The sequence below is a fragment of the Zea mays genome, chromosome 4 (genome assembly GCF_902167145.1).
Source record: "Zea mays cultivar B73 chromosome 4, Zm-B73-REFERENCE-NAM-5.0, whole genome shotgun sequence".
Lineage (NCBI taxonomy): Eukaryota > Viridiplantae > Streptophyta > Magnoliopsida > Poales > Poaceae > Zea > Zea mays.
In genome coordinates, this window is record NC_050099.1 from 16,599,745 (window position 1) to 16,610,417 (window position 10,673).

The window sequence follows — 10,673 nt, forward strand, 5'->3', positions numbered from 1 at the left end:
AGAGAGATATGTATTGATAAGCTATACATGAGGTAGACAAAGTCAATTCATCGCAATGAACACCTCTCTGATGGATCCATAAAGTAATAACATAAGGGGGGTACCATAAGACAACCAAGGCCCCCTAGAATGTCGAAAGATCTTGAAGAAAGATTTACTTGGCACCAAGGGTGCTAGAAGATGTTTAGTCATAAAAAGGGTAAAATTGTTAATAGATTATATTTTCCAATTAGATAGATAGATCGCTGAGTTTCTCATGACCCCCTTTGTTTGAAACGTATTCTACAAACCATTTTCACATTTCCCAGAAGATCAAAGGAGTTTCCAATAATTGACCTCGAGTCGGCATGAAGACGTGCAACCGAGGTATGTTTTCTAGAGGTTACAATGATCAACAAGGGGTTGATCTCATAATCATTGTTAGAAAACTAACCGATAACCTTCACTGTTTGAACCCCAATTAATTCATTATTAACATGGTGCCCTTTGTAGGAGTTGCATCTCCTAAAATCACAATTTATGGTACATTAACTATCAAAGAGGTTGTCGGTACCCTGGATTAGGGGTACCCCTTACTACGGTATGAAGGCACGATGCCTGCGCGGCTACCCTTAGCTGCGCGGAGAACAACCCCAGGGGTATCTCGTGAGCAGTTAAGGTGGCGTTCTCGGAGACAACGCCATCGGGCCCAGAAGGCACATGGCCCCTATGCGCACAACCCGGACCCCCGAAGTAAAGCAGCCCAGAGCCATTGGATAGGGTTCGGACCCCATCAAGTGAGCTCCGGACCACCCATAACAAGGTCCCGGGAGAGGGAGTGTCGTAACCTAGGCATGGGTCCGGTATTGACGCGTGTCCAGGCTCTATCCGGAGCACCTCCGCTGCCGCTCGGCCGAGGGTCTAATGCGACCACATGGCTTATTGCCCGTGACGTAGGCCATCGGACGGATCATGACATAAGGGCTCTGAGCCGCGCGGCCTCCACATTTATTGCGGAAAGGACACGCCGCCTGTCCGCCCTTTTGACAGGTGATGTGCCCCCACGACATTTATTGTGTCCTGTCCATTCCGCTGGCAGGCGGCGCCAGGGCCACCCTGCAGACGGCGCACCTGTCCAGTCCGTTGCCGAAACAGTGCGCCCATGCTGCGCGGTGCACTGTACTCATCCCTTATGCGAGAAGCTTCCCCCCTGCACGCCGAGGCTACGCAAATCTCGGGTGTCAGGGCATAAGAAGATTGCTCCAGCATAAGGTATTAGTAGCTACATCCGCTATGTTACTGGGCCCACATGTCGGGGCTCAGTACTCTTGTACATGCCCCCTTTAGCTATAAAAGGGGAGGCATGCAACGTTACAACGCAAGCTCAATCTTTAGGCTTAGACCCAAGTGATCCAAGACTACTCAAGCTCTCAAGCCATACAACACACAGTGGAGTAGGGTATTACGCTCGGGCGGCCCGAACCACTCTAAACTCTTGCGTGTTCTTGTGTTCATTCTTTCATCTCGCAACAAGCAAAACGCTTAGGCCCCTCCTCATCTTAGGATTTAGGGCTGGTGCACTCCGCCACCCGGCCGGAGATTTCCTCTCCGACATTTAGCGCGCCAGGTAGGGGGCTAGGCATTAGGTTTTTGCTTGTTTCCTTGCTCAACATGATGGTGCAAATCATTGAGCACCGCGTCGAGACTTCGGTGGATTTCGTGGTGAAGGAAGAAGCTGCTTCTTCCATGCCATAGGTTCCCAACTGCCATGTGTCGGGCACTGCTGCTGTGCACACCGCACGATAGCATACACCTGCACAGACATCCCGGACTCCGTCGAGGGCGACTCTGGGAGCGTTGTCACCAGCCAGGGAGTTGCTGCGACACCCTCTAAGCTCCACGGCCTCACCAGGGGCCATGAAGCAATGGCGGGACGATGTCGACCGGCTGCTCGGTATGGCACATTCTACCTCAACCAGGTCGAGGCCACGGTCATCCCGGCGCCAATATGAGGCTCGACCGCAGGCGTGCGGGCGAGGACGCCTGGTCTCTTTGGAGAGGGCGCACGAGCGCCGCCAAAACATTGAGGGCCGCAACCTCGATCGAGAATTCGTTGCGGTAGCACCGAAGACACCAATGGGAACTCGGTCCCAAGCGGGTGTCCCTTTGGCCGGTGTGGGCTGCGCCGCTCTCGCGGATCATCTCCACGCGGTGTCATGGCCACCCAAGTTCCGGCCGCACCTGCCAGAAAATTACGACGGAACGACAAACCCGTCAGAGTTCTTGCAGGTGTACGTCACCGCCATCACGGCAGCAGGTGGAAACACCGCTGTGATGGCGACATATTTTCATGTCGCCTTGTTTGGACCAGCCCGGACTTGGCTCATGAACCTCGCCCCAGGGTCGATCTACTCCTGGGAAGATCTCTACGCACGGTTCGTTGCGAACTTCGCTAGTGCTTACCAGCAACACGGCGTGGAGGCCCACCTCCATGCAGTGAAGCAAGAGCCCGGAGAAACTCTCCGGACATTTATCTCCCGCTTCACCAAGGTGCAAGGTACTATACCTTGCATCTCCGATGCTTCTATCATCACGGCCTTCCGCTAGGGGGTACGTGATAAAAAGATGTTGGAGAAGTTGGCCACGCATGACGTGGAAACGGTCCCCACTCTCTTTGCTCTGGCCAACAAGTGCGCCAGGGCTGCTGAGGGCCGTGCGTGGCACTCAGCGCCATAGACCGGCGCTGCCCAAGCAGGCAGCCTAGGTGTCGTCGCTCAGGATGGCAAGAAAAAGAAGAAAAAGAACCGAGGCAACGAGAAGCCGCACTCCGCCGCTCTGGTCGTGGCAGCTGCGACTAGGGGCCGGGGCGACCGCAACAAACGCCCACGGCCACCGAGGGGTAACAGCGGCACATGCCCCGTGCACCCCAACGGTCGCCACAGTGCCGCAGAATGTCGTGAGATCATTGACCTCGCGAAACCTGGCCTCCGGGGTCGAAGCCTGCCTTCCCCCAGAAACCCTTCTGGACTCCCCACGGGTCCAACCTTTCGATGGGTTTGTGTAGGGGCCACCACAACGCGAGGACGTGGACTCAAGCGGCGGACTCAGGTCTCAAGTTGCAACCCGAAATGCACATCGTAACCAGATGCCCAAGTACTATGGCCGACGGTTCGTGCATAGTAGGGAACCCAGGGTCGGGACCTAATCCTGCGGCAAAGTACTGAACCAAGAGGGGATCTGCAGCCTCTCCTCAGCAGGGAGTAACCCCTCAAGGCGATGGAAATATGCCAACCCGAGGGATGCCAACTTTGCTATAGCTGAAGAAGTACCCCTTCCTATCTCTGTAAGTTCAGTGCATAGAAACAACTCTTAGGGGTTAAATTTTTCTCCTTTCATGATTAAATTTCGCATATGTGTACACCAGCCCGGTGAGGTCTGCCCACATAAACCCGGCCTGTTGGTTTACACCCATGCATATCAAGTTATAAAGAGGAAATTCACCCCCTCGGACGCATTTCTATGACAACTTTATCTTCCTGCACCATGGATTTGGCCTACAGTTTTCAGATAATACCTTTTATCTAACCCACCCGCACGGTTCCCATCTGTCCTGACACTACGACATCCAAATTGAGCAGCCAGGCTTGCAGTTTAGGACCTCCTTTACGAAAGCAGGGAGGTCCGACAGCATCGGGGCCGGTTCTAAAGAACGGGAGCTCGTTCCATGAAGTGGTCCGGAGCAGTGTAGCCGCTTAGCCTGGTCCCGTACCGTAAGCCTGCACAGCCCACCATTCTGTGATGGGTGCCTTAGTATTTGGAACTATAGTCCTGTGGGTCCAACAACCTGGGGTCCGGCTCTAGAAAATGGGCACTTGTCTCCTGGGGTGGTCCGGAGCCGTGTAGCCGCTTAGCCTGGTCCTGTACCGTAAGCCTGCACACTACACCGCCCTGCGACAGGAGTCCTAGTATCTAGAGCCGCGACCCAAGGGGGTCTGGACACGCAACTTGGCCGCCCGAACTAAACCCTGCGAGTCCCGAGCATGTATCAAAGGATGGCTAATATCAGACAGGGGACCCTATGGGTGTACTACTAACGCTCCCGGCCGAGGCTGTGTACAAGTCCAGATCCCGGCCGAGGCTCCCTCCCGAAAATTGTTGACAACCCTTTCAGATACGCTGGTATCCAGCCTCGACACATCAAGCCTGCATCCCAGGCAGGGGCCAGGTAACAGGGAGCAGTCAACAACATCACACACAGCAGGAACAGGCGGTACACAGATAAGTGCTAACATTGCTTGATAAATAGTACTCAAAAATACCTTACAAAAAGCAAAAGTATTACATCCACCTTGAAGCGGAATCCTAGTTCCATCCCTAATCTGCAGGTATAAACTACTCGATGCCAGCAGAGTTGCGCTGGAAGTTCGCGGCCGCTGTCCTTGCGGAATCCCCCAGGACGGCGTAACAGCAGTGATGGCCGCCTCGATGCGTGCGCCATCACGAAGAGGTCCTTGGCCCCATCCTCCTATGGGGGGCGACAACGAGGCCATTAAAGCCAAAGAGTGGGAGGCTCGGCGGTAGGTGGCACTGGTGGTCTCGCCAGCGGAGGCAACCACCTCTGCAGCGGGCAGCCTCACCAGCGGCGGCGACCACCTCAGCACCGACGACAGCGGCCACCTCTGCACCGGTGGCCGCCTCAGCGCATGCAGGAAGGTCCTCGCCCCCGTCCTCCTACGGGGGTGAGGACAAGACCATCTAAGAACGCGGCCACCACCTCCATAGCGTGTGACGTATTGTACGACCCCCTGGGCGGCGTCAGAGCAGTGCGGCCGGCTGTGTAGGGAGCGCTACGAATGCAGCAGACCTACGCACGGCACGACCGTCGCCCGTGCGGTGGACGGATAGCCGCGCCCCGCTTGGTGGCGGGAGGCGGCGCTGGAAGTGGCGCCAAAGCCATCCAAGCCAAGGAGCCAGACACACGGCAGCTGACGGCGCCTACAGCCGGCCGGCCCCGCGTAGCCGAAGTTCGCCTCCTCCGCAAGGCTAGTGAACATCCTTCTCCTCCAAATGCTGGAGGAAGAAGCGGGTCACCAGCCCATGCGGAAGGCAGGACCCCAACTCGGCTCGCCTTCCACCCCATCAAGGATGATGAACATCCTTGAAGCTAAGGGCAGGGGGGAGGCTGCAGCCCGGAATGCTTCTCTCCACCATGAGGCTGGTGGTCATCCTTGTAGATGACCACTGGCGGGAGACCGCAGCCGGGCTGCATGATGAAAATCCTTGAAGCCGAGCGATGGCGGAAGAGCGCCAACCCCCACGAGGTCGCGCCCCTCCAACAGCAGCAAGAAGAAGACAAGACCGGCAGCACTACCGCGCTGGAAACAGAGAGCGCGAGCTCCCCGGCGGTGAGACCGTTGGGGGAGGTGGCCCTGACGTGGATCCCTCCAGCGAACACCGGCGCGCCCCATCTAGAAGCCCGGAAGGCGGAAGGGCGCGATGAATGCAAGAGAAGCAAGACATGGCTGCTACTCGAAGGGTGAACCCCTTTTTAAAGGCAGATTTCCCCACTCGCGCCCGAAGCATCACGGGCAAGGTCTCCCCCGATGCGCACCAGGATTCCCATTATATGACATGGGGGCCAGGCCTCACACGTCGTGCAAGCTGGCCCGAAGTGCGGAGAAGGCGAATCGTCGCATAGGGAGCGTGCAACCGCCCTGCGGTTACACGCCCTTCCACCTTCGCCGCAATCAGCGGTCGAGAAGGCGAATCGTCGCACAGGGAGCATGCAACCATCCTGCGGTTACTCGCCCTTCCATCTTCACCACAACCAGCGATCAAGGAGGCGAACCGCCGCACAAGGAGCATGCAACCGCCCCACGGTTGCGCGCTCTCTCAGCTTCGCTACAACCGGTGGTCCAACCTCTGGCATGGGGGCCCAGGCCCACATGTCATACACCCGACGCGTCGGTTCCTGGGTGCATGAAAGTTGCACCGCCGCTCGCGCCAATACCGCGCCTCCTCGAGGCCGTCGCAGAGGACTAAGAAGATAAATTTTCAAAACCGATGCAGCGACTCGAGGCACCCCGCGCATGGCCCAACAAAGACATTAAGTACGGAGGTCACGGGCCAGTCGGCCACAGGGGCAGGCGTGGCAGTCGGCGTGACCATAGGCGGGCCGGCAGTAACTGCATCAACGGGTGCGCAGGAGCAGCGAGCCGATCGCCTGTCAAACTCTGGCCCCACCTGCAGGCTCACATCCTCCCCTGAGGCAGGCCCGGGGGCCACTGTCGGTACCCTGGATTAGGGGTACCCCTTACTACGATATGAAGGCACGATGCCTGCGCGGCTACCCTTAGCCACGCGGAGAACAGCCCCAGGGGTATCTCGTGAGCAGTTAAGGTGGCATTCTCGGAGATAACGCCATCGGGCCCAGAAGGCGCAGGGCCCCTATGCGCACAACCCGGACCCCCGAAGTAAAGCAGCCCAGAGCCATTGGATAGGGTTTTGACCCCATCAAGTGAGCTCCGGACCACCCATAACAAGGTCCCGGGAGAGGGAGTGTCGTAACCTGGGCATGGGTCCAGTATTGACGCGTGTCCAGGCTCTATTCGGAGCACCTCTGCTCCCGCTCGGTCGAGGGTCTAATGCGGCCACATGGCTTATTGCCCGTGACGTAGGCCAGCGGATGGAGCATGACATAATGGCTCTGAGCCGCGCGGCCTCCGCATTTATTGCGGAAAGGACACGCCGCTTGTTCGCCCTTCTGACATGATGTGCCCCCACGGCATTTATTGTGTCATGTCCATATATTCCACTGGCAGGCGGCGCCAGGGCCACCCTGCATACGGCACACCTGTCCAGTCTGTTGCCGAAATAGTGCGCCCGTGCTGCGCGGTGCACTGTACTCATCCCTTATGCGAGAAGCTTCCCCCTGCACGCCGAGGCTACGCAGATCTCGGGTGTTAGGGCGTAAGAAGATTGCTCCAGCAGAAGGTATTAGTAGCTACATCCGCTATGTTACTGGGCCCACATGTCGGGGCTCAGTACTCTTGTACATGCCCCCCTTTAGCTATAAAAGGGGAGGCATGCAACGTTACAACGCAAGTTCAATCTTTAGGCTCAGACCCAAGTGATCCAAGACGTCTCAAGCTCTCAAGCAGTACAACACACAGTGGAGTAGGGTATTACGCTCCGGCGGCCCAAACCACTCTAAACTCTTGCGTGTTCTTGTGTTCATTTCTTCATCTCGCAATAAGCAAAACGCTTAGGCCCCTCCTCATCTTAGGATTTAGGGCGGGTGCACTCCGCCACCCGGCCGGAGATTTCCTCTCCGACAGAGGTGATATTGGCGCCGCCTAGAAAATTTGATAGTCCCAATACGAGCAATAAAAACATACTATTTATGAGGACTACATAATGTCAGGGTAGCAAATGTAGCCACAATGCGACACACAACAACAAGAAGGCAAACACATCCGAACGATTAACACGGGTCATAAAGAATTGGGATGATAAGGTGAAAACAAGGCAAGATGTGGAATCTTCAAGCATATCGTCACAAATGGAAAGTTTGCAATACCATGTTATAAATTAAATTTTGTTTTAAAATACAAACCATTACTTATTTGCCATCCTAGCATGGATGTAATACATTGTGCCACACATCTTGTCCCATACAATACATATTATTTTTTCTAACAAAACGTGACATTCTCAATATTGAGTGAGAACAATGATGGATCTGTGAACTAGCTAGAGTTGAGTATTGAATGATGTGGATGGTTTTGGGACACAACAACAGGAGGAGATCCCTCCAACAACCTTGCATATCCCAATAGCATTCTCCCCCAAGACGGCACATGTTGCTCCACACAGCTGCTCATTGCAATTGTTAGATGTGGAGCATTGTTCCCCTCCTAAGAGGGCACGACCGCCTTGGCTTGCTGGCATGGTCGAAGCAAGAAGAGCTAATAATATCGGAACAACGAGAACAACAAGAGTCTTCTTAGAGCACGCCATGAAGCTCTAGGGATGGCTTTTTTAAAGTAGAGGATACTTAGTGCCTTCATGACGCTTGTATGCTTTCTGGTTTTTTGCACGTATAGAATTGAGTCTCCCTATTTTTGTGGGGCTCTGATTATATAGACTTGAGCAATAACAAATTAACCATGAGCAATCAATTTCTACTATTTTACTTAGAGATATCATATCTTTAGTTTTACTTGTAGTAGCAATATCATCTAATATATATTACCCACTCAATTTTTATGTTAATGACAATGCTATTTATATCAAATCTATACAATTAAAGGTTTTTATTGGCATGTACACAAAATTTACCTAAAATGCCATACCTATTTTGATCTTTATCTATAATGTTTTAATGATATAGATTCATTACATATTAATCTGGCACTCATATGCACTTATTAGCTACCAAAGCACCATATCAATTTTGATTATCGAGAATATTGTATTGACCAAAATTAGCAACACATTATTATGATTTAATTGTCTATTTGGATCCAGCCAATTAGCAATTATTAGGTTCTAGAATTTGATTATGGTGGAGCCAAATACACATGGCTATTACGTTAGTGTTGGTCTTTTGTTCTCAAATACTGTGAATCAAGAACAAGGCAACACAATTGTTAAAGATTAGAGACCTTCGTCCTCCAAGGCATCATCTCCTTTTAGATATAATGATATTCAGACGAAGGTGATGAAGGACGCACCTTCGGCTTGTTCGAAGGTGTTGACGCGAGAGCGATTATAGTCCAGCGTGAATAGTACGGGGGTACTGTTCACCTATTTATAGGCACGAGACACAGCCTGGGTACAATTACATTTATAACCCCAATATGTACACATAATCACAACATAAACCATCAGGGATTAACTAGCATTTTCCTCTTTGGCTCGGCATCATGCTTTCACCTTCGTCGCCACCTGTAACACCCTGAATTTGGGGGGTATAAAATTTCTTTTCTAATATCCACCAAATTCAGGTGTTACTCTCTCCCTTACCGCTTTTCTTCTCTTTTTTATAAATAATGGAGAGTTATTTTATACAAGTTTTTAGTGTAGTAAAATGAAACCCTAAAAGAGTTCTGATTATTGCATGATGCTGGAGCACCCATTTTTTTAATGATGATTGTGCTTTGTTGTGCATTCGTCTAGATTCATAAGGCATCGTATATTTTGAATTCAAAACTTAAAGCAATTTTAAATAGAAAGGGAAGAAGAGAAATAGACAAAGAAAAGAAGAGGAACATAAAAGAAAAGGCCCAGAATTCTTTCCCCTTCATTTTCCCCAATCGTGGCCCGTTCCCCCCTTCCTGGGCCGCTCGGCCACCCCGGCCCACGCGCCTTCGCCTCCCCCCCACGTCCTGCTCGCACTCCTGGGTCGCTGCACGCGTCCACGGCCCAGTTCCCCCGCATCCCTGGCTCGCTCCCACAGCGCGCGTGGCCGGCCCACCCCGCGCGGCCCACGCGCCTTCATCCCTTCAGCCTGCCCCGCACTGGCCCAAGCCCCTCTCCCACTTCCATTCGGCCTAGCTGACTTGGGCCGCGGTGCCACGCGCCAGCGCACTCCAGACGCCCGCGCTCCTGCGCCCCAGCGGCCCGCGCGCGCGTGGGCAACGCCCAGCCAAGCGTCGCTAGCCTAGTGCCGCTGCAATTTGGCCCCACCTGTCATCTCTTTCAACTACCTCCTCCTTTTTCTCAGCTGTGCACGCGCCTATGTCTGCTAGATCCGTCCACATCGCGGCGATTTCGCAGCAGTAGTTCACGCCCATCTCATTGGCCCTGTTCTTCTCACTCTCGCGCAGCCACGGCATCTCACCGACCCTCCCTGTTGCGCGCGGCTCGCCCGTGCAGCCCGAGGTCCCCTATGTTCGCGGCCTACACAGCTGTTGCGCGCGACTCGGCCGTGCAGCTTGCAGGCACAGCCGTTGCGCGCGGCCCTGCGTGCCCGGCGCGGCCTGCTCCATGCGACTCGCGCGGCCAGCGTGGCGCGCAGCCGGCGCGACTCGCCTGGTCGCGGCCCCACTGCTCGCGGCCAGCGTGCCAGACGTCAGCGCGACCCGCTGCTCGCGGCCAGGCTGTGCTCTGGCGCGGCCTCGCGCTCGCGTCTGGCACGACCTGTGTGTGTGCCCCCGGCGCGGCCTCGCGCTTGCGTCCGGTGCGGCCCGTGCGTGTGCCCTCTACGCGGCCTACGTGTGGTTGGCGTGCCCGTGACTCGCTCGCGCGTGCCCGGTGCAACCTCGAGCGCATCGTGCGTGACCCCGGTGTGTCGTCATTGCCATCGTCGTTCGTGCCCGCAGCAGCCCCGGCGTAATCTGCGCTGCTTAGCGGCAGCCTCGCCGTCGCTTCGCGTCGTGCGCGCAGCACGTCCTCGTGCTTCGCCACGAGCTCGTCCGGCCATCCACCATCGTCGCGGGGTGAGCATCGTCTACGCGTTAGTAACATCGTTTTGCCATGTCTCATGTTTTAAATAATTAATTATGTTTTTGTTTACCTAACATCGATTAATTAGACTTTTCAATTAAACTAATTTATAGTTTTTAAGTTGCGCTTTATAAATGCACGTCGACGTGATTAATATTAACTCAAACGTTCTGCCCTAGTGTTCATTTAATATAAATGCGACGTTTATTTAGTTTATCTCGCGTGTCGCGCACTCGGTTTTGCAC

At 54.2% G+C, this 10,673-nt stretch overlaps 1 long non-coding RNA gene across 1 annotated transcript; it reads right to left on the minus strand.

The window, feature by feature from the left end:
• Nucleotides 1–7,579: 7,579 nt before the first annotated feature.
• On the minus strand, nt 7,580–8,084 carry LOC100277581 (uncharacterized). Its single transcript, NR_157082.1, has one exon. It is a non-coding gene; the product is annotated as an uncharacterized lncRNA (long non-coding RNA).
• Between the last annotated feature and the right edge of the window lie 2,589 nt (nt 8,085–10,673).